Source organism: Hylaeus volcanicus, chromosome 4 (genome assembly GCF_026283585.1).
Source record: "Hylaeus volcanicus isolate JK05 chromosome 4, UHH_iyHylVolc1.0_haploid, whole genome shotgun sequence".
Taxonomy (NCBI): Eukaryota; Metazoa; Arthropoda; class Insecta; order Hymenoptera; family Colletidae; genus Hylaeus; species Hylaeus volcanicus.
Window position 1 is genome coordinate 25,982,670 of NC_071979.1, and position 22,267 is coordinate 26,004,936.

At 40.6% G+C, this 22,267-nt stretch overlaps 1 protein-coding gene across 1 annotated transcript in view; it reads left to right on the plus strand.

The window, feature by feature from the left end:
• The first annotated feature begins 1,796 nt into the window (after nt 1-1,796).
• The window catches only part of LOC128875672 (uncharacterized), a 107,449-nt gene continuing 86,978 nt past the window's right edge, over nt 1,797-22,267 (plus strand). The window contains exon 1 of the mRNA XM_054121467.1: nt 1,797-2,176. The gene's annotated coding sequence lies outside the window, so the exon portion shown is untranslated. The remainder of the gene's footprint in view (nt 2,177-22,267) is intronic.

Consider the following 22,267-nt stretch of genomic DNA (forward strand, 5'->3'; position numbering starts at 1 on the left):
AGACACTCGAAAATTTATCCGGAATCTTCGTTTCTTCGAGTTTCATCAGGCTGTTGTGTAACCTTTTAAACTATAGCACTGCTTGCAAAGTGTTTGCGATTAATTAATTTATATTTGTAATAATTCCTGGAATATTGTACGTCACACGGGAACGTACATTTGTCTTTTTTAGATGAGAATAGGAGTTAAAAAAGGCAATAGATATAAATATGGGCTGCGAGACGCCAAAAATAAGGATATTCAGTTTTTTGAGAGCTTTTATTTCGTAATACAAAACCATGAAATTAAAAACCATCGTTCAAGCACACAGTAGAGAATCCAAGTCTTCCAGCATCATGCTATCCTGATACCTGGAGCTAGTTTTCACCTTATAAAAATAAAATAAAGAAACAAACAATTAATGGAACAACTTTTCGACTCCCCAGTTAGAAAACTTGTGCCATCTCTTCCCGGATCATGTTCTCCTGATACCTAGGAGTTTGATTTGCCATGAATTTTTGGAACAGCTAAATTTCGAACTAAGTACCAGGAGAACATACCGACAGATGAAGTATCTCAATTCTCTGATACCTCTCTGCACATCATGTTCTCCTGATACCAGGCACCGAATTCAGATTAAATTTTTTAAAAGGCGAGATTACTAGAGGAGAGGAAAATGAAAGTATAAATATATACATATTTAAATATAGAATTATATTTATACAAATACAAGCACAAATTATTCCAGTTTTAGATCCACCTCTGTTAGATCACCCCGCAACTGGAACGATAATTCGCTTGCGGTATTAACCAACCTTTTATAATATTTTACAATTTTAGACTTTAAGATAGATAATAAGTTCTTATTGTATTTTATTCGAAATAATAGTACTATATATAATATATTTCATATTCAATGTTCATTGCTATTATTAGTCCTCATCGGATTCGAAGTGTTATATTTTTGATTGACTATCGCCACTTGATGTACTTCCACTATAGGATGATAGACTTTTCATTGCGGCTCTTATGACATTTGACTCGTTCTGATACTTCACTGATACGTATTCATTGCTCTGTCTCGTATACACAGTCTCACTTATAAAATCAAACAACATAAGTACGGAGGGTTGATTCACTCGATACCGTAAGTCACACGCTCTCGCACACTCATTTCCCTTCGACGAGGGACTAAATTCGCACTAGATTCACCTTCACGTGATAAAGTGTCAAACGCATTTCATGGTCTCAAACAGTAGGAAGCGCTTGTCAGTCAATCTATCGATCGATCAATTGAGACACACTACGTTCGCATTAATTTGCACGATACTCGCACTCTCGCACCTCTCGCTCCACTTACCCCTTTTCAGCATACGTTCACCCCCCGCGCGTTAATGTGCGAAAGCCTCGTCTCGAGGTGTCAAGCACGTGGAAACACTTGCCAGTCCATCCGGCTTTCGATCAATTAAAAAAGCGTTAGTTAAAAAGAAGAGAACGACCGCTCACACACGGGTTACCGACACGAAAGGGTCCACTGATAACAGTCGAAAACGTCGCATCCGTGAAAGTCCCGAGACTTTGATTCGCGCACAGGATGTTCCGCGGTTGGACAGCAGGAAGAACCACGGAAGATGAAGCGAGACAACAAAGGTGCAGGGAGAGGAAAAATGGAAGCGGGAGCATCGTCGTCGTCGTGGTAGTCCTGGGGAGAAGTAAGCAGGGAGGGACAAGGGGTAGCGTTCGGTTGGCCGGGCTGCTTCCGTGTATTCCGGGGGTGGTTTTGGTGCGCGCGCGCACAGGGGTTGCGCCGTGGTTTCATCTCAGTTTCGCAGCCTCCCTTCCGCGGTCCGCATCAACTCTGGTTCACGTCGCTGGCGCAGAGGTGTGTCGTTTTATCAGTGTTTCTTTCGTCGTGTCGTGCACCTTGAAACCTTGAAATACACACGTCAGTCCAGTTTAATCGCCGGTGGAACGGGGATCCCGCGATTGGGGACGATCTCCACGAGAGATTCTCTTCGCGGCGCGGCGCAGAGACCGAAATTGCGGAGGATCAAGTGGAAAATCGGAAAATCGGCTCGTTCGACTTAACCGCGCGACGTTCGATCACTGGGAGTATGTTATCTGTGCTATAGGTGATCCAGCAAGGACTGGCAAGGACAATGGTGCGCGATCAGGAGCTCCCCACGCGCGTTACTTGGTAAGGACACCTATGTAGCTTTTTGCGTCGCGATGGCCACGCAATCGTTTGTGCAAACGAGAGGTACCGGTGGATCGGTGTCGAAATATTAGGTGGACTTGAAAGTAATGTCGTCTCAGCGAATCTCGATACTTACTTACCATTCATCAGTTCATTGATTTTTATCGATCTGATATTGAAAATTTGCACACTAGATGGGAAAAGGCTGTTAATAACGAGGATGATTACGTAATTGATAAAAAATAGAAACTTATTAAGAACGTTTTTGTTTGAATTTAATGTAAAAGAAATGACATTTCTTTTGTGGCCCCCTAATGATTTCTTTTCCAGGTGGTGAACTTTGAAACGTCATTAGTGGACTGCGGACGTTTGTGCGAAATAAAATTTTTGCTGATGTACTTAGAAAAATTTAACATAAATATTTTATTGAGCAAATATTATAATATATATACACTTATATACATAGAAGTGTTACAATAATGTTAGAAGTTGGTACAGTGGCTACAATCTGTGATCATACTTTTACGAATAATAGATCCGAAAGAGGCATGGGGTACCTCAAAGAAGTTTTGCTGGAAGCTAGCATACTCTGCTGATGAGATCAGTATGTCCTAGCCAAGTATGAAAAAGCACTTGCACTCTAGAGGCACGTTCAAACAGACTTTATCGAGCAAACAGGCTAGAAATTTTGTGCATACAAAGTTTTGTCCGAGATGATTAGATTTGATGTGACTCTCTCATTAGTAGACGGTGGATGTTTATGCAAATTCATATTTTCGGAGATGCAAGAAAAGAATTCAAACCTAAATGAAAGTACGTTTTGTCGCCTAAATATAATGTGGACATCATTATTGATATTTCATATATATATTTGCATTTGTGCAAAAGCTCTTTCATATTTAATAATTAGCTACATTAATTTATTGATCGTTTAATTTTTGTTCGTCTTAGTAAAATCGTGGAAAATTTTGAGATCGGAGTACTTTTACGTCGCTATTGGAAGCAAGAGTTTAAAGCTACCGAAGCAGCAAAGAAAATAATACATATATTCAGTTCAACGCACGAACTTTTCATTCACCCTAATATCATCTTAAAAAAACGCCGGATAATGCATCAACCTAATAATTATGGGCGGGGTTGTATGTACGTACCCTTACTACGAGATATTCCCTAGTCACCAAAGAATAGGTTAATCCTCGATCAGGTTTGTCAGGGATCCACCGAGAGGATGGATCGAGACATTGATTTTTGAACGACAGAAACAATTCCGCGAGAATCTCTTTGTGGATTGTGCTCCCGTTGAGAGTACGGTATTCTCAAGTTCCAGCCAACGGTTTGGTACAGACAAGAGCAGCCTTTGAATCCTCGATCCGTCATTACGCGTAATGCGCTTAATCGTTGGGAAATCGGTCACCGTGGAGAACAACGGGACAACTGGTACCGGAAAGCGGAAGTCAGGACTCAAGGGTGGCTTGATGGGCCCGCAAAGGAATAAATATGGCGGAGGAAGTCGTGACGCTTGAAATGTATGGCATATGCAAATTGTATCAAACTTAGACTCGAAATCATTTTACGAGTTTCAAACGAGTTTTCTCGCAGCACACGAGAGCTGCTTTGCTATTCAGTGGCCTTTCTTTTTTTCCTCCTCCCCCGCGGTCTCTCCGTCAACTTTCACCGTGGCTCTCTCCGCTACATTGCAGTTACAACGCTGGAACATTTATTGCATCGCTCGGATATTTAACGTGACGTTGCCGACGTTAATACCTCGGCTAATGAAGAGTCTTCCAAAGAGAGCTTTCGAACCTTCTTTTTTTTTTTTTAAATAGTGGAAACATCTCTAATAGCCTTTTTACACGTGCGCTTGTTATAGTTTCAGGAATACTTGAGAACTCGGTTGAAAGGGAATTACTCTTAAAAATACGTAAAAAGTAAAATACGGGAATATTACTATCCGAAATGTGTATAAAAAAAGTTATAGTCCAATTAATTTCGAGAGCGTGCAAGAACTACATTACGAAGGGATTATAATTTCAGTTATTTAAATGAATAATATTTTTACATTAGTTGAATTTAATTTTGAAATCGTTATACTTTGTAGACATTTTATATCATATCACATCATATTTATCGTCAAAACGATGTTACTTTTGATAGTAATATCTATGCATATTAATCAGTATAATATATTGAACGAGTAAAAAATTTTATATAATCTCGATGAATCATCATGGAAATAATCATTAATTATTTTCTAATTATAAATCTAACTCGGCTCGTAGAGTGTTAAATAACAAAGAAATATTTGTTTTACCGTACAACATCGGAATTATTACATTTCTACTCGTTACTCGAAACTTTTATTTAGACAAGAATTGTCGTCATCACACGGTGGCACGCGCAACGCTCTGCATTAGGACTATGCGAATTCCCTCGTCTCCCATTGGCCCATTCGGTAATTGCGAGTGCACGGAGATCCGCTGGCACACCGGAAACAGGCACACGAAAATCAGGCGGACGGACGATTATTTGAAACGAGCGGACGTTTGTCGATGCATCGTTTAATGGAACCCGCTTCTGGTCCGGTTAAATTAGATGGAAAATACCATGGACTCGAAATTGAACACAAGCACGATACCTATTTAGCTTTCATGTCGGTCACCGAAGCCTGTACCACTCTTTTTTTTTCCTGTAAACGGAGACGCGAAATTATGTTTCTCGAATACGTGCGCGCATCGTTCTCGTTTTACCGTGATCCATGCGTTATCCAGATAAATACTATTAGTTACCCAATTAATAGTTAGTCAGCTCTGTTTCAAATACTCGTTTCGATGTAATTTATATCGTAGAGTGCAATTCCGTGCAGTTCTGTTCACCGTTGTTAAGTTTTAATCAGTTTAGTACAATTGCGTTCAGTGTCGTTAAGTTTTATTCAGTTTGATTTAGTTTTCATTAATCTAGTACAGTTTTGTTCACTTCTGTTGAGATCTAAATATGCAATTAAAGTCCATTCGTCATTTTCGAGATACTTTTTCGTATTTCCTACGTGATTCTATCTTATCAAACCTGTGTTCTAATCACGACGAAAGTCACAGAGCTTTAGTTTTCCTTTTCGATTAAACCTAAAACGTCCTCGCGTGAATAATAAAATTTATCAGACTGATCGTAACATCAACTTCTTTCAAAACCTAACGAAAAGCTGATCCTTATCAACCTGGACACACCTGAACGCCATTTCCCCAGCTTTACGCGCGTCTCGGCGCATCTTTACGGTAACGAGTGGCCTTGTTTGCATTTTGTCGCACAACAAAAACGGCTAGGACACCGTTCCCAAGTGTAAATACCTTCGTCAGAATGGAGGAAACGACGCGTCGAGTTCCGTGAGAAATGTACCAAGACTTCTTCCTGGAGAATAGCGAGCGTTAAGCGAGACGCTGTCGGCAGATTATTCAGATTTCGTCCGAGTTAGGTCCTCCCTTTTCTTCCCGCGGCGGGCTTTTCCGGATGAAATCCACGGACGTGCCAAATCCGAAAGACTGGACCTCGTATAACGGAAAACTCGGCGTGAAACTGCGGCGTGGAAATATAAAGGTCCGGGGGAAAGGCTGGCGATAAATCAAACGCATCGATATTGGCGTTCGTTTAATAAATGACCCCAGAACGAGGAAAAAGGATGAACAGTGTGTGCTCGTTTCGTGTCTGTGTTTCCAGCGTGTTATAAACGATCTTGAGCGAGAAATCAGTCACTGTAGGTGTTTGTCATCGCGCCGTTTATATTCTACTCCGGCGATTTCGATCGTTTCTTGCTCGTGACTATTTGTCTTTCGTTAATCTAATTACCACTTTGCTTTTCTGTAATCGTGGCTTTATCAGAATGGTTGAACGAAGAACAAGATTTTCGATGTGGAATAACGATTTACGTTGGTGGAATTCTCTTGAATGCCGTCAGATGTAATTATTTACACCGTTACGAGTCGAAATAAACAGTCGAAAGATCGTTAAATATAGCTATGACTTCCATTCGTCCATGGTGACTCCCTCCTTTAAAAAAGGAATTATTTAAATAATCTTCCAAACGATACTAGAGAAGTGCTCGACTACTTCAGAAAGTGTTGATGAATTTACTAGCATGGATTTCGGTAAATGTACACGGAAGAAGTCTCACGTGAATCCTTGGAAAATTTTGAAAAGAAATCTCCGAGGTACCTCGTTTTTCGGGCTCCGATGTTGAAGAGGTTCCTTAACGAGCGAATAATTTCTCTGTATTCTGTGCAGCGTCGAATTCGAAGCTGAGCCAGCGCCGAATTAGACCTAAATACGCGCCCTCGCCATTCCACGGCGTTTCTTTGATGTACATATTATCGTTCCGTACGTTTTAAGTTGATTCTCCTCCCAGAGAATGGTCCACGACGTTTCACAGCGAAACGGCACCGTGAAACGCTGCAACGGAGAATTCACCTACGCTCATCGCGTAACGACGCTGTCGACATTTTTTTTTCCTTTCTCCCTTATTTTTAATTGCTTCGGCATTTCTACCGCGTTTCGCGTTGGGAAATTCGTTCGGGTGTTCTATTTTAGCTAGCCAGGTGTTTTTTTTTTTTGGGAGGCATCCATCGATTCGTTTCGACGTTTCATAGGAAAAAAGTGGTAACTTTGGTATAGAATATCTCTAGAATTCGTTTACAATGTATCAAATTTCCTTGCTTTCGGTAACCGAGACCTGTGGCAGAATATTTTGGGAATCGAAAAAGAAATGTTATGGAGAACAAGAATTCGTTGATTGCGAATTAATATCCCATAAAGTAAACTCTTTTAATAAATACAGGTTCCATAAATAAAGTTTCAAAAACAATCTAGAGTAAATAAATGCCACAACAAGTAACCTAATACGCATACGAGTAGTAATAGCTGTTGAATATTCATGCAGGCTCATACTTCACGCGTTTGTGTACTACATTTTCACACATAATTAGCCCTGGGCGTGTGAAACACATCGCTACGAAATTTTGCAGGTGTCAGAGCCGAAACTGGGCGTTAAGTGATTAACGGCTAGTCTCAGCTTTACTAGAGGTTATTAAGTTGTTTAATATGTTGAAGGGGGTCGCTGGCCCTACCACTGCTTTACGTTGAAGTTAGCAAGTTCTTAATGTCGAATTAAGGACATCATGTATACTGTTTAGGAACATTAAATTTTAGAATATTAATATTTTATACTTTCTGGTTACGTTTAAAATATATTCACCATATTTTCTTGTGTCATAATTGCATAGAATTCGCAGTTTAATAATTAATAACCGTTTGATCCATTAAAAATGTACACAATGATACCATGGTTTTGCATAGGATTTAATCCGAAAAAATTATTACGTTACTTAATTAAACTGCCAAACATGTTGCAAATTGAATTTGTTGCTGAACGAAGGCAAAACGTTTTCGTTCATAGGTTCTACAAAACTTCACGTTTCCAAGAGTCATTAGTCCCGGGGATATTGGCACGAGCTGTTGGCGACTAGTTTCCAACTTTCCATCGGGTTGGTGTTATAAATAAAAACGGACGCGTCGCACGGAGACCGATCAATCAACGAGATTGTTTACCGACTTATCGACGTGTCCGCAAAAGCGCGAGCGTTCAATGCTTTTGTGCAATTAAGTATCCCTCCGCGGCGCGTACGTTTTATTTTATCCATCGAAAAAGAAATTATTTCACTAATACCTTTCATACAATTTTAAAAATATAATCTTAGTACGAGAAGAAACTAATGGAACTTATTATTATAAACAATTCACACTGATTACTTTTATTGAATTCTGAACATAAAATTTTAGCACGACAAGGAACTAACACGATCTATTAATGTAACTAACGAACATTCATCGTTTTAATTGAATTTTAAAAGTAATATAACCAGCCAGAAGTGGACCAAGGGGAGAAAGGGAGGGGAATGGATGAGAAAGGAATACGAGAGACAAGAGGTCGTTATTCTCCACCAGAGGCAGCCGGCAAAATTCCAAGGGAATAGTTTCGCGTGTCGCCACAACGCGAGTCGACACCTAAACGCGCAAAGCCATTATTATTATTATTGGTGTTGTGCCGTTTTGTTCTATCGCGGTGTTGTGCTCGAAGGACCGTAAAACGAGAGCCTCGTTCGGACCAACGAATAAATATTCCAGCGTAAATTCTAGCATAAATTCCTACTCCCCCCCTTCACCCCCTAGGGGCTCTTACAGTTGGAAAATTTTGTCGCTTGTTTAAAACCGCCGGTGGATTTATTCGCTGTTGGAAATCGCGTCCCGAAAATCGCGACCAGGTCGATTCATCTCGAGTTTCGTTCCCTATTCGGGTCACCCATTCGCCTGGCAAATGAATGGGTGAAATATTCAAAGGTAATCGCCACGCGTGCGCCATCCCCTTGCGCCATTAACATGCGAACATTTATTGCGATTCCTGTTCGAGTGAGATCTGTTACCTGATCTGAATCCGTTAGGAAACGAACGGCGTTGGGAATATGTATGGCAGTGGCCGTTTGCAGATAGTATTAAAGCTCTAAACATCCTGAGGTGTGTGCCACTTTAGGCATTTTACCCTTTGTGACCAGAATTTTTTGTTTTTACATTTTCTCTGTATTTGTATTATTTGAAGTTGTATTCAAGGCATCATCGATGCCAAAGTTTGTTTATTAATGATTAAAAATATTAAGAATTTCGTAATAAAATTAAATAGCAACAAACAAATTTCTGTTAAATCAGAAGCTCGACATTAAAAACAAGCTTATAACCATAAATTTGTTCATTTACTTGTCGTGAGTCGAAGTTAAAATTATCCTCCGTTAAAAGACTCGAGAGATTCTTAGTATTTGGCCTCGTAATGTGGTTCCATTCCTTAACGGAGGTCCGAGGAACCTCCTCGCTCCGCGTCTGGTGGCAAACTTTCCCAAAATCATAGCGCAGCTCGAAACTATCGTCGACAACACCGGAACACTAACGATCGTCCACGGGCTGGGAGATTGTTCCCCTAATTTCTGTGCGCGCCGGCGAGGCGTGGCGCAAACAGACTCTGGTCAAGGAATTATCGGGACGCTTGGCGAAACTTGGAGTCGGCGGTTGGTTGGTCGAGGAAATAGGATCAGAGGGGTGGTTTCGGGTGCGGCAAGTCGTACTCGGCACTTTAGACGAGTACTCCTTGACCTGCACTTCCTCTCTATTATCACTCGGTCGACCCCCGAGTGCAACGGAACGTTTACTGTTCGCAAACGACGCACCTCCTTCCTCCGCGGATCGAGGGTACCCGAAGACGGATTTTTCTCGCGACGATGGATTCGAGTCGAGGGATGTCCGCGATGAACGATGGGAGATCCGTCAGATCGTCGCGCGGTGCAGTCAGCAGTTTGACTTAACTGGAACAAGCGGCGCGGAGCACCCCTTGACCCCTTCTAACCACTCTCTCGCTGTACGATCATTTTCGAGTGGTCGTCTCGTGTTTAACGTTCTCTCGTCCCTTTTCTTTTTTCGGGTCCCACCAACAGATTTTCAACCGTCGCTGGAACGCGTTTTTTTATACCGGAATAGTAGCAAATGCGTATAAGAAAGAATAGATAGAACTTAAAACAGTCTAATAAGTATGCCGGGGCGAACGTATCACGCTTTGGAAGTTCCAAAAGTATCTATTCTAGCACATAGCTAAAATATTCAAAGTTCCGTCTCGCCTCGCATGTCTGAAGCACGATAATTCGAGTCCCCGTCTACCCACGGTATGACGATGAAACTTGGAATGTTTGGTTAAGGATTGGAATATTCTGCCGAAATATCAGACAAGTTTGGATCATCATTTTTAAGCGTGGTAGAATGGAAGATATATGAATGAATTGGTATTTGAATGGAACAATCAATACAAAGTTCTTCGACAGAGCAACGCTATTTTAAAAATTATTTTTTTATCAATCAATACATGCACGATAACTTCCAAAAAAACGGATCTTCTATCGAGTCAATTGTTTTCGAAACAAACATTGCTGAACATAGCGATGATTTTCACGCGTCCAAGGTGGCTCCTCTTTTAATCCAAAATATTACAGTATTTTCAATAAAATACTATTCTTCGAAAATCAGCAATATTTGATGCGTCTGCAGTCGCCTGGTCTGCAACACGCGGCCACGTTCGCGTGTATTTCACCGACGGGAGAGAAAGATCCAGCGCCATTTTAATGCCGTCGCATAAAGCGGACACGATAAACCGTGGAGATTTACTGTCCCCGGTTGATTTACTTTCACGGTGTTTAATGGTGTCGGTGCACGGGAAAAATTTAGCCCGGGGAAATCTCTGCAGCACGGATCGTCGTAAACGACGCGTCGGAGACTCCCGACGCCGATGTACACCGGAAAGGAATTCCGTAATTAACCGGCTCGAGTAATTAATGAAAACTTTCGCCGAGGTTGGGAAGATTTTAAGCTCCTCGGGGATCGAAAGTTTCCGGAAAATATCACTGAATTGGAAATGGAACGAAACGGCATGTGACGGCACCGCTTTTCTCCCAGTGCCTTGTTATTAAATGAATTAATAAATAACCATTTAAACTTCGCTTTGTCGAGTCCATTTGACTAATTACCGGTGCGCTAAAGGACTGATTTAAAAGGATTTCGTATTGCGAAGTAAATGACTTTTTGTAATAATGAAACCAACGAACCGTTTATTTTGACCAATGTACGGTTAATTTCTTTTGAAAATTATACAATAACTAGCTTATTTCGGCGAGCATTATTCCATTTCATTTGTTTCTTAACTCTTGAAATCGCTTTACTGAACAAATGAATTTGATAACGACTTAACTTGAATGTACAAGCTTTTTTATGATTATTTGCGCTACATAACAAGAAAGCGCAATCTTTGCGTAAGCTTTTCTTCCATATTTCTCACTCTATTGACACTCTACGAGAACGAAAAATCTGCATTCTTTTCAAGTGGTGATTTCACCTCCTCAAACCGTAGTACAGCACCAAGGAAGAATGGTTTTGTGTCACGGTTGACCTACTCTACTTGCACACAATTTTACCCCTGAATTTTCAGGCTCGTGTATTCCTCTTGTCAGTAGTCTACTGAAAATACGACAGTATTTCCTGATATTTGCTTTCTGGTCGTCTACTTCAATCCTGAAATTACATTTCTTTTAAAAATTACCAATATTAACATTCAAACGTACGAATTGCAGTCATATATTTACAACAAAAGTGATTTACCATGCACAACTCAAACGTGTAATGATCGAGAAAAGTTTATTGTTAATGAATCTCTTAGTCAGAATCCGCCGTTTTTAATTTTTAAATTTTTAGTTCAGATTTGTAATCAACGAATTTATTAAATGTCTAATGAGGGGATGAAAGGATATACAGCAATATACAGTTATATGAGAAAATTATTATTGAATGGAGCCAGGTAATAAATATTACTTAGGGTGCAGGAAGCTAAGAGACCGAGTCAAGAAATTTAGACGTGTGATGGGCACGAATAGGTTCATGCCTAGAAGTAGCTGAATTATTAAATCTTAACTGGGAGTTCGACTGGAATAGCAGACGAAGATAAATGAAACTGAACGAAGGAGTTTGATAAATTATGTAACAAGAATGAAGGGTTCTACTCTGCTTGGTATTCAGTCATCCAGACACTCGTAGCGTTGGTCTTTGGATTTTGATATAGGTACAGTGTCGTCTCGAATACATATTGCAGACCAATTTGACTGAAATATATCAATCATTATGAAGAAATGGTGGGCGAAGACAAATGGAAGACTGATGACTTCACCGAGCATCTACCGTTTCTTTTTAGATGCCCATAACAACAGCTTACAAATTGGAAAGTTTCCATATGTTTTCCAATTACAAAAATTCATACGTAGAAATTCATACCAATGAAAAACGTCATGATAAATTACAATTTGTTGTGTCCAATATTTTAGGGGAACAAAAATCGCAGATACGGCTTATTTTTTGGCCTAACAACGAAGAAACTCCCTTTCAACGAAGCAAAAAATTATGATGGTGTGCCTGTCGCGTTAAACTTGAAACGCGGAATGCCTACACGGCGAACAATCAGGTTTCGCGTTCAAAGCGAAACGCAGTAGAATAGAGTGTGTCAGACACATTGTGTAACACGTGTACCGCGTGTCAGACATACCAACGGATTCCGAGTTTGTCGGACGTGCACACAGGCCACAAAGTGCATAGGGTGCAATGGGATGCAACGTCTTGGCAAGGACTACGGAGAGCCAAGCAATGGTCGTAAAGTAAACGCCACATTTTAGAGTCGGAGTTTAACTGAGCATTAAACGTTTTTAACGGATTCTGCGCTATGTCGTGGACAGTGTTCTACAGGAAGCGTTACTTCCACCGGAAACCATAAACGCGATTACTCCGTCCAAACGAGGACCCTGCGAATTTAAAAATCTCTGTGGATAGAGATAGACCAGTTTATGGGTAGAAAGAATAGAAAAGGGGTGTGAATTAAATTCGTGATCATGAATAGTTTTTATTTATCAAAAAAGAGTCTAGAAAAATTCAGGAGAATCTAGAAGCAAACAGGAAGTACCATGGGCCACGTTTTTCTTGATTATGAAGAAGAATGTAACATATGTACATTAGGAAAATTAGAAAGGAGTACAGAAGAATTTCGGAAGATTTAGAAGGAAATAGGAAATACACCAACTCCACAAAAAGCTCAATTTTTCTTCTATCGTATTTTATCATATGGCATGGATTCCACGCGTGCTTCGACCTGATCCCGCAAATGGAATCGTGTAAAACCCTCAAACGACACGTCCTTTTACCTTCGCGAAGGTTCTTAGAAGACACTTAATCACCCCGAAAGAGAAGGTGTGGGTCCTTTTTTAAAGAAGTTACGCTCGAATGGGAGTCCATCAGTTTCCTGAATGGGAGCTCTACCAGCTTTCAGAATTCTGGTACGATTGCCAGCTGGGCGATAGCAATGGAACAATCCCTGAAGAAAGTTTCACGCTTATCACGATAACAGGTTTTTCGAGGGTTCCTTCGTTTTCGCTGTCAGAGGACGATTGCCGCAACCGAGCGATTTATTCAATACGAGCTCTTTTTTATACGACCGATAAGAAGCCCGGAGCGATAGAAACGTCGTTTCAACTTTATTTTAACATTTTATTATAAATTTATACAATTAAAAAGACGTTACCGTTTTATTTAAAGGATAATATTTAACATTTAGCAGAATTTTATTTGAAAAATATAAATTAAGACAAACTTTAAAATTAAGAGAAATTATATTTAGTTAAAGGATAAAATATTAACACTGTTTTGAAGATAAAATATGAATACTTTTCCACGACTACACCTGGCGGTAACACTAGTACAATCAAATGCGAGGCGGGTCCCTCCTTCGAAATAATTCTCATTCAGTCGTTTCAATTTGCAAAACCTACTCGTGGAAGCATTCAACGCAATTCATCGGGAATTTCATCGAACGTGCACGAGCTTTGCAGTAGTTTCTAGGAGCCGTTCGCGCGTAATGAAATGAAAGACAGCGTCGCTTTGTGCTAGATGTACGTTCCCGAGGAACTGCGCGATTCGATCAGAGACTTGAGCTTCCTGTTCTGAAAACGATGCGTCGCACGTGCTTAGCGGCACCGTCTGTATCTCTCTGTTGCGAAATTCGCCAAGGTTCGTTAGCCCGTTCCAATCGCTCGTTACAATAGCCTCGGTTCGATATCGGGCTCTTTTGTGGGCGGAATTCGAACCGCAGACGGTGACTCAAAATTTCACCGCGAATCTGCGGCCATCCGCGGTTTCGGGAACCACCGATCTTTCGTCCGTCAAGTACCTTTGCTCCAAAGTCAGGTCTTCGCCTTAGTAAAACTGTTACCGTCGTTGTGCTGGAATTTTACTGCAATTATTCATTGTGACGCAGATCTTTAGCAGAGCCTTTGTAAAATAACATCACTTGAAATATTTTATAATTATTTTCATTGTTCCATCACTTGTAAAATGACGTTATCTCGAATATTATTTCAAATAACACGTTCTTTTATTTCACAATTGTTTCCATACCTGTGGTCACTTTTAAAATAACAGTATCTGGAATATCATTTCAAATACCACGCTATTTTATTTCACAATAATTTCCATATCTGTGGTCACTTTTAAAGTAACAGTATCTGGAATATCATTTCAAATGTCACGTTATTTTATTTCATAATTATTCTCCTCTTTATTTGGAGCCATTACAGCGTTGTGCTCCCTTCAAACATATAAAATTCTACCTACCTGTTCCTTCAGCTCAGTTTCGATCGAACGACAACGCGAAGGACACTGCCGTGTTTCCTTTTACTCGCGTACGTGAAGGAATTGAATAAGAATGGACCTTTCAACGAACGAATCCGTAGATGGCCCGAAAATCCATGTTCTTCTCGATCTATGAGTTAGATCGCTAGCGAATTCCACGACAGGAGCGCAACAATGGACGCGATGCTCTTCCATTGAACGTCAATAAACGTTTTACAGAGGGAGTACGACGGTAATGTCGCACATTCGCCAAAGGAACCTTGAGAGCGCGAGGGATGGAACAGGAGCAGGCTAAGATGGGAGCCATCGCGTCGAGGAGGGTTTCTAGGGGAGAAAATGAGATTCCCAGTCTTTTCTGGCGGCTGTGCAAACGTGCTGTTCCCATTTCCCTGGGCCCTCCACGTTTTTAGAAGGGAAATTGCCGAGTCGAAACGCACGCGTTCGTTAGAGTACTCGACATTCGATACTTTTGTTGTGTTCTGTGGTGGGAAACTTCCAGGTTGATTGAATTTAGGAAATAAAGATGGAGATAAAGATAATAGCTGAAAGCGCATAGTAAAAATACTGCTTCGTACAAAGAAAATAGTGGTGATTGTTTTGATGGTCACTCGAGTGCTATTTTAAACAAATGAAAGAAACGAATCTATGCGGAAAATGTAGTAACGACATCTCGATAATTTATGATTTTCAGAGGCGATCATTTTTTTTTAAATCTGGTATATTCAAATTAATTAATCGTTAGGAAGAATATTCCACGGCAAAGGAATAACACCACTTGAAAAACTAATAATTTTTCCTACCTTCTATATACTAATAATGTAGTAACTTATTACTATACCATTTCCACCAGAAGTTCCACCTTTGTACCAACTGTACCCAAACCCACAATTTAAAAAAGAATAAACTGCAATGTCAATCATATCAATTAATTATCAACTTTATCTTAAGAATGAAAATATTAATTGCTACGAAACAAATTCGTCTTCGTGCAATGTCTCGTCCTAATATAATATCGAAACCGTCTCTTCGGAGAGCCGAGATCCGTGAGCGTGTCCGGAGCAATCAAGGCAGCGGCGGTTAAACAAATTTCGTCGTGAGTAGAGATCAATAAAATTAAGTGGATCTAAGGAGGTCCGGGAGTATATCGAATTACGGTTATCAGGAGGAAACCGAGACTAATTGATCGGACTCGATGCACCGAGAGCACCGTGACCGTCGCGTGTTCGGTTGTAGTTTGGAAATTAGTTTCGACTCGTTTCGTGTTGCTTATTGCTAACTGTTATCGGGACAATTATCAAGCCGGTATTCGATGCAAGAGGAAAATTGAATTACTACAGTTCCATGGAATGTTTCGCCGATTTGCACGCACACCGTTGTCCACAGGGGCACAATTTAAAGAGAAACATGGTAGTGTCTATCGAGTTGTCATTCGGTTAAAACTGGGCTATAGCATCTGGAACGACAGATTGGTTAAATTTGATTTTTCTTAAAGAGAAACATGATAATTTCTGGTAGCTTGTCATTCGGTTGAAACTGGGCCGTACGCACTCGAAGGACAGCTTGACAGAATTCTCATTTTTTGTTAATTGCACACGATACTATGGCTCAACTTAATCCAATTGCATTATATCCCTTCGCAATCATTATTTTCACCACTTTGCCCTAACACTTGTTTACATTTTCATTTAAAAAAATAATGCAACTATCGATGTCACATGCATTGGACTTGTAAAAAAATATGCATCGACGAATATAGTACTCTCTGAACCATTCATCTTTGATCTTCGACATTTTTCTCAAAATCCACTGATAACGAATTTATGACTTACACGTATAGTACTCCACCCTGTGCACTCATTATTCGTAATCAGTGATATGGGTAGCTGACTGTGTCGTGTCTACCAGGTGCGTCCTGGAGACCTAATACTTGCCAGCCTCGGCAGAAATGCACTCTTGGATGGCCTCCTGTGCAAAGTTTCTCTCTGGCGTTGGGCGAACGGTGAGCGTTGGGTTTTGGGCGTTACGGTTACATAAATTTTCACCCCCGGTAAACAGTTCGTTTGCCCTTTGACCGAGCGCATCCATGAATCACGGCGGCTCTATTCGACGGAGTTCTGCGCCACGGGCGATGCAGTCTGGCGAAACATCCTGCCGGGAATATTACTCTGGAGAATTTTCCAGCGCCGTAAACCCGGTTGCGTCGACGACGGCGAATATACGCCTGGGGAACATACATCGCGCATAAAACACACCACGCCCGGGGCAAATCATCTGTGAATGGGCGCAGCGATCGGCCGGACTCGACGGACGTCGCCAGAGTTGCCCATTACTCGTATAACCATTCGAATAAGGATTCGTTGCGACGCATTTCCATTTTAATAACTTTCGGCGAGCTCGGGTATAAATTGAATATCGTTCGCGAGTAACAAACTGAGCATTTGCCTTGATACAAGTTTATCAGGATATTTACTAAAATGAGTTTATTCACAAAAAATGTATTAGAATAACAAATTTGTATCGTAATTAATTAGTATTCTATCGTATCGGAATAATTTTCCTCGAAAAGGAATGCAACATTTTTTTTAGATAACAATCGTTCGAAACAAATATGCATTACAACGCATACGAATAAATATCTCTGTGTATGACAAAAGGACATCGAAAGAAGCTGTGCATGAAAAGTGTCCAAATAGAATATGACTATAACAATCGATAATTTCGTTCAATATTTATAAACGTCCTCAGAGCAATTTCACGTATTCGTATGCAATAATCATGGAAACTCTATGTCAATTATTTCCGTAATTTATACACTCTTTCAATACATCACAATTTCAACGAACTGAATAAATAAACATGAGACTTAATTGTTACACAAAATACTCACGGACGATACACGTTTTCTCTCGTACCCTTTGCAAAAAGAATGTTTCGATATGTTACCTGGTTGCCCATAAGTTTATTGCAACATTGATTCGTCGGAAGGGCGACGAATTCGCAGCAGTTATGCGAAATTTACGCGAATGATACGGGTCTGTGTTTGCAGGGGAAAATACATGGTCCGCGTATAATATGAAATATCGTAGAAATCGACGTACAATGCATTCGGCCGGCCTCTACAAATTGGCATGATTATATTGCAGAACGCTAGCCGGAATATACGGGCCAGCTTTTATCACGGGAGAACACAGCATAATTCGTGTCATACAAGGCGAACAGAACGGGGCCCGTTCAGCTTGTAATTAGCGCTATTAAACCTGAAAAGGTCGCGTAATTGAATTGGTCATTCATTATTTCTGTCGTGGCTCGAGCAGTGGACCGGCGATCGATCATAAGAGATCCCTGATAAATTAATGGCGATACCCGTTCAATGGTTCGTCAACTAAAATGCAACAAAATTTCTTCGTACCACGATTGACTCTTCGCCCGTTGCTTTATAGCAGCAAATTTGATTTATTTATTTGTTTCTATTAATTGGAAGTAATTCAGAGGATGGAAAATGACGAGCGGTATCATATCCAGAAGTCGGCATTTCAAGTAACTTCAGGTGGATGAAAAATGGAAGACCACATTGTCTTTGACGCAATTTTGATTTTTCAGGTTGCAATGGTTCGAATTTTACCATTTAAAGTAATCTCGGATCGTTGACAAACGAGGGAAACAATTTTGAACAATTTTGATTTTTCGAGGCGTGCTTGTTCGAATTTCACCATAACAAGTAATTTCAGGTCATCAGAAAAATGAGCACATACTGCCTTTGAAGAGTTTTGATTTTTCGGAGGCTTGGTTTTTATCCGCGATCCTCTCGCAAATGGGATGGACGATTGGCAATGCCGAGGAGATAGCTAATCAGGTCCAGTGCCGTTCGGTGTCCACTGAAAGTTCTGGAATAGCGAGAGACTAAGAGAGAGAGAGAGAGAGAGAGAGGCCAAAGGCGCGGCCAGCTAAAGTTAATTATAAAGCGCGCCCCCGCCGGCTACAGAGGATGAAAGTCCAAAACGTCCTAGAAATCTTTTCATCCGGTGCACTCGCGAAATTTATATTCGAGCAACGATGGACATGCGCGTCGCGCATCGAGCAAATTAATTAACCGCTTAATTAACTAATGACGACGAGCCGTCAACCCCAGGGGGCCCCAAACGTCAAAGTAATCGGAAAATCACATTTTCCGTTTATTGTCCGCTACTTTTTATATCCTACATTCCTTGAACATCCTACAATAAATTTCTCCACCCTTTTTTTTTTATATCAAATCTGACATATTCGCAACAATTTTCGTACGTTTCAAGGCATCACGCTTAATTTTCTTCTGAATGTGTCGAGTCGCGTAGACGTTTGTCGGAGTCGACAGCCACTTTTGACCATGTCGTTGGAACGAAGAGCCACGTAAGCCGGCCGTCGCCGGTTTAACAAACTTAACGGAATTAATGTCGAGAAAGTTTCTTATTAACGCCGCAGATGCCGCAATTGCGTTTAGCTGGCGCAGCAGTTAGTAACTCGAGAGACTGAACAGCCGAGTTCGATTATGCAAATCACCGGCGCGATCCTCCGCCAAGTTACGTAACGATTGCTATGACCATAACGGGGAAGCCGCGCCTAGGTCGAAAGAATCGGTTCCGAAGCAGGCATTACGTCCTCTTATAGACGATGGAGTATAATGCTTCCATGTATAAAGAATATTGGAGCCACTCGATTGACTCCGTATTGGATATGGAGTCTATATACGTACATGGAATAAGTGGATTCCATATGGAAACATGGAAATTTAATTGGCGCCACTAATCATTGGACCGGCCAAGTACACGGGAGAGTTGGTTCTTGGCGCCGGACATCGCCAGGCGTGTCTTCATTGTTAACAGTTTTTCTACAAAATATAGGGTGGTTCCCTCTTTCAATAATTTTTGAAATCTATGTTTCTCACGTCTCAAATACCTTACAAATATATAAAAAAAAAGAATTCCTACAAAATTTGAGCTCTTAATTTTAACATCAACGCTTGCCCTAAACCTTCGAAACGACTCAAAATTCGACAGAGTTATTACTTGCAATAATAGGAATAAACTTAAAAAATTTCAAATTTTTATCTTCATTATTTCCTTAGATTCGTTCCATTTAAACTTCGTTTCTTCGTGTGCATCCGTAGAAATATGAATTTTTATAAAAATTCGCAGTCAGTCACCGTGACTATATTCTGAAACAATATGACAACCTACTCGTCTCAATGTTCTGTGCATCACACCCGAGCCTTGAATCGATAGTCGTTGAAACAAAAACCAACTACAGTGATCGCATGACGCCACTGGCGACAGCCGTGACACGCGAAATCACTTCCTATCTAACCACTGCCTAAGGCCAGGCGCATACTATCGACTTTCTGTCGCGCAGGAGTTCAGACCCGAGGCCTTCTGAATTGTTCGGTTCGGCAGGATCACACATATTGTCAATTACGTGCCTTCGTTATTTCTACATTACAAACTTTCCGTAGTATCATTTAAACTACTAAACTATTTTTGTTTGTCCATACCTTTTTATCTTTGCGAACGCAATAGAATTAATATTCAATATCTATCATGCACTGAACGTTTTTCTAACATATACTTCACTGTGATTATTTGATTACTATTGGAAATGGGGTATAATGAAATAATAAAATACCAATTATAATAAAAAAAAATTTTCTCCATTTCATGGATGCCTCTTCATATCCCAAGAAAGATTGTTTGGGAATAATTAATAATTTTTAAAGCTGTTACACTGGAATCCCTTCTTAACTGAAGCAATTTCTGTTGCTATTGGACTCATTAACCAGTAAGTAACTAGATTTTCTTTTATTTCGTTGTTTTATAGTATAGTCAACGGGAAATCAGTAGTACGCGCCTAGTTTAAGCGAACCAGCTGGACAACCGAGCCGGACCGATGTTCCCGTGAAGAAGCACGAACATACCGGGCCTGACAGATATTTCGGGGAGCATAGCTAGCGTTGAATGTAAATTTTCATTAAAATCACGGCTCACGAGTACCCACGTTCCCTGGGGCTCCGCGATTTCGCCGCTGATTGCGACGAGTTAGGCGGCTTTCCGTTGATTATGCGGACACGGGATTCGTAGATTGTTTGTTTTGCCGCGTTCGTCAACGAAACGAGTATTTTGAACTTCTTTGGCTCAACAAATGCAACGCTCATCTCGAAGTTTTGCGTTTGTCGATTACTTGCGAGTCGAGTGAAACCAAAGCGAAACGTGTCTCAAAGTCTCGTAGATTTTGCGTCAAAATGAAACGAGAAAAACAAAGGGACGTTCAGATTTTTGCATATTGTTACTTCGCTCTAATCACCGCCAGCAATATTTTCCATTATTTCTGAACAAAATAATAAACATTGAATAAACATTGAATAAACAGAGTGATCTCTGTATAAAATCTTAAATCACTAGCATCACCGAACATTAACGTATCCACTACTCGAATCAAATGTTGCCCATCTCAGTCTTTAATCATGCAGCTCGAGGTGGAAATTTCTGTCGGAAAATCCGCATCTAAAAAGTGACGCTACGGTTCCAACAAACGTAAGCCTGGATCCTATTTGTTTTCAAGATGGAGCCACTTTACGTTATAGCACGAATTGTACGCGAGGATTTGAAATTTGCATAGGAAGTAGGAGTAATGTACGCGAATCGTGTCGACAAAACATGATTTAACTTTCTACGACGTAACGTAAACAGATGTGCGCGCGCTCGTAATATTTGTTCGCGAGATCTCGCTGCATTTCGAACATTTGTTGCAAAGTAACGCCTCGAATCAAAGGTGGCCCTGTCTGAAACGCAAACGTTTCTAGATTTATGTTTATTAGACCTTGTTAGCTTGGTAGCTATTTTTAAATTATTGTTTCGACAACAACACAAACTACACTAGCAGCGCTAAGAACAAAGAAAACCAGGATGCGGTAAAAAGGTCGGTGAGTTGAACGCAAACGTACCAATGCACGGTACAGTGTATTTGCGTTGAACTAATAATTAGTCCCTCGGGAGGCCAATTACCAGTTCAAATTATTTCTCGAACCATGCAACGGACGCTATCGCGTTTCAGATGCAAAATCGTGTTCCAACGTCCTCCGGAGCGGCTCGGCTCCTGGGTTGGTAATATCGCAAACGAGGTCGATCGAATCAGACTTCGCGGACCGATGAAAGCTTAAAAGTCGTGAAAAGCCTTCGCGGCGACACGTGATTTCATTTGGACCCTCGATATCGCCAATTGGCCCTCGATGGCTGCGCTGGGACGTTGTTAATACGGACCATCGGGATCGGTTCGAACACGATTTCGCATTAATTAATACACGGCCCATTGAAATTGGAACTGCGCTGCGATCGCCTCGACGACACTTTTCCTAGTACTGCGAGGACATAATGTTTATTTACGGTGGCTATGGGATCTCGCGAAACAGTAGCCGTGACATTTAAAAAAAGTTCTATTCACAAGCTTATTATCCATGTTTAATTGTTATCGACTCTCTTGTGTCCACCGTGACAGAATATATTCCTTATACTCCGCTCCAGTTTGCTCTGACTCTTGGACATTTTAGTTTTTAGACTGAAATGGTTCACCAGGTATTATCACCTCGATTTACGTCAATGTTGCCATACATAGCGGAAAATGTTTCAAATGGTGTTGGAATGGTTTCGAATGGGGTATATTTATGATGAATAGTCAGATATTCTCTACAAAAATAAATCGAACTATTTGTGTCCAAAAATCGTTAGCTTAGGATATATTTTAATTTTCATGCTTTTCAAGCAAAGAAATAAT